Source organism: Ascidiella aspersa, chromosome 5, assembly GCF_963924565.1.
Source record: "Ascidiella aspersa chromosome 5, kaAscAspe10.2, whole genome shotgun sequence".
Classification (NCBI taxonomy): domain Eukaryota; kingdom Metazoa; phylum Chordata; class Ascidiacea; order Phlebobranchia; family Ascidiidae; genus Ascidiella; species Ascidiella aspersa.
The window spans coordinates 12,704,688-12,707,187 of record NC_139451.1 but is presented as its reverse complement, the minus strand read 5'-3'; the positions used below and the strand labels follow the sequence as shown (position 1 = coordinate 12,707,187).

General features: G+C 53.0%; 1 non-coding gene across 1 annotated transcript in view; it reads right to left on the bottom strand.

Annotated features, from left to right (window-relative positions):
• The window catches only part of LOC146144139 (small subunit ribosomal RNA), a 1,811-nt gene extending 486 nt beyond the window's left edge, over positions 1–1,325 (bottom strand). Inside the window, exon 1 of the ribosomal RNA XR_014500522.1 lies at positions 1–1,325. This exon is cut by the window's left edge and continues 486 nt beyond it. This is a non-coding gene — a ribosomal RNA (small subunit ribosomal RNA).
• Positions 1,326–2,500: the final 1,175 nt, after the last annotated feature.

Below are 2,500 nucleotides of genomic sequence, written 5' to 3'. Positions count from 1 at the left end.
CGGAATTAACCAGACAAATCGCTCCACCAACTAAGAACGGCCATGCACCACCACCCACAGAATCAAGAAAGAGCTCTCAATCTGTCAATCCTCACTGTGTCCGGGCCGGGTGAGATTTCCCGTGTTGAGTCAAATTAAGCCGCAGGCTCCACTCCTGGTGGTGCCCTTCCGTCAATTCCTTTAAGTTTCAGCTTTGCAACCATACTTCCCCCGGAACCCAAAGACTTTGGTTTCCCGCAAGCTGCCGGAGAGGTCGTAAAACTAACGCCCCCCGATCGCTAGTTGGCATCGTTTATAGTCAGAACTAGGACGGTATCTGATCGTCTTCGAACCTCTGACTTTCGCTCTTGATTAAAGAAAACATTCTTGGCAAATGCTTTCGCAGTCGTTCGTCTTGCGCCGATCCAAGAATTTCACCTCTAACGGCACAGTACGAATGCCCCCGTCTGTCCCTCTTAATCATTACCTCGCGCTCCGAAAACCAACAAAATAGAACCGAGGTCCTATTCCATTATTCCATGCACCATTATTCAGGCGAATCGCCTGCTTTGAACACTCTAATTTTTTCAAAGTAAACGTTCCGGCCGCCGCCGACACTCAGTCAAGGGCACCGGCGGAGAACCGGAGGTGAGGCCAGGACGGCCAGTACACGCCTTGCGACGGACCGGCCGCCTGCGCCCAAAATCCAACTACGAGCTTTTTAACCGCAACAACTTAAATATACACTTTTGGAGCTGGAATTACCGCGGCTGCTGGCACCAGACTTGCCCTCCAATGGATACTCGTTAAAGGTTTTAAAGTGTACTCATTCCAATTACAGGGCCTCGTTTAGAGTCCTGTATTGTTATTTTTCGTCACTACCTCCCCGCGTCGGGAATGGGTAATTTGCGCGCCTGCTGCCTTCCTTGGATGTGGTAGCCGTTTCTCAGGCTCCCTCTCCGGAATCGAACCCTGATTCTCCGTTACCCGTAAGAACCTCGGTAGGCCAGTACCGTACCGACGAAAGTTGATAGGGCAGACACTTGAATGATCCGTCGCCGGTGCGAGACCGTGCGATCCGCAAAGTTATCCAGAGTCACCAAAGGTTGCGGGCCGAAGCCCGGTCGGTTTTTGGTCTGATAAAAGCACGCCTCCCGCGAGGTCGGCGCTTCACGCATGTATTAGCTCTAGCATTTCCACAGTTAACCACGTAAAACGTACGATCAAATGAACCATAACTGATTTAATGAGCCATTCGCAGTTTCACTGTACGAGAGCTCGTACTTAGACTTGCATGGCTTAATCTTTGAGACAAGCATATGACTACTGGCAGGATCAACCAGGTAGCTACTTTAGCGTAGCCCCGAAAGGCCGACGAAGGAGGCGCCGCTGATGCGGCGCCGTCGCTCGGTCGATGCGAAACCCGAAGGCTTCTCCGTTAAAATTTCGTTCTTTGCTCGGCTGCCCGAACTCAGAAAACCGTCACCGCCCGTCGCACCCGCCGGAGTAAGACTTCGTCGGCAGGCCTTTCGACCGCCACGTCGCCAACACCGGCGCGAGCGCAACGCACGCCAGACAACTTCGCCGAAGCGACCGCTCAGAACCCGACAAACTGACACTCGGCTCTTCGCGCAGCAGCAACATCTGCCCAGCGAGCCAATCGCCTTTTCACCGATTCTTTACTTGTCGAAGCTTGTCAGCTCCCACAAGTATAGCAAAGATGAGTGTTGTCCCTGGGGTCTTCCGTTTGAAATTCTAACGTAAAAAAAAGGTGCACGATTGCGCCAGGTGTTGAACTATTGCGAGGCATATCACACGCTCGCGCGGCCTATACAGGCGCTTGCTCGCGCGCGCGGCCGAAATATGTTCAATGTTCGCGCGGCCTAAACAGTCTCATGCTCGCGCGGCCGAAATGTACTCAATACTCGCGCGGCCTATACAGGCTCTTGCTCGCGCGGCCGAAATGTACTCAATACTCGCGCGGCCTATACAGGCTCTTGCTCGCGCGGCCGAAATGTACTCAATACTCGCGCGGCCTATACAGGCTCTTGCTCGCGCGGCCGAAATGTACTCAATACTCGCGCGGCCTATACAGGCTCTTGCTCGCGCGCGCGGCCGAAATATGTTCAATGTTCGCGCGGCCGACATATATTCAATGCTTGCGCGGCCTAAACAGGCTCATGCTCCCGCGGCCGAAATATACTCAATGCTCGCGCAGCCTAAATAGGCTCTTGCTCGCGCGCGCGGCCGAAATATATTCAAAGCTCGCGCGGCCTAAACAGGCTCATGCTCCCGCGGCCTAAATATGCTCTTGCTCGCTGGGCGGAAATATGCTAAAGCCCGAGTGCGCGAAAAAAAAAATTGTAAAGGACAGTCACAAAAAAATAAAGACCTGCCCTCTATGTGAACGTGGAAAGGCCCGCCGCGCGGCAAAAAAGTGTCGAAAAGAAAAATCGAAAAAATTGCAAAGGACTGTCGACAAACTTAAAAAATTTCGCCCCGATGTGAGCGTGCAAAGGCC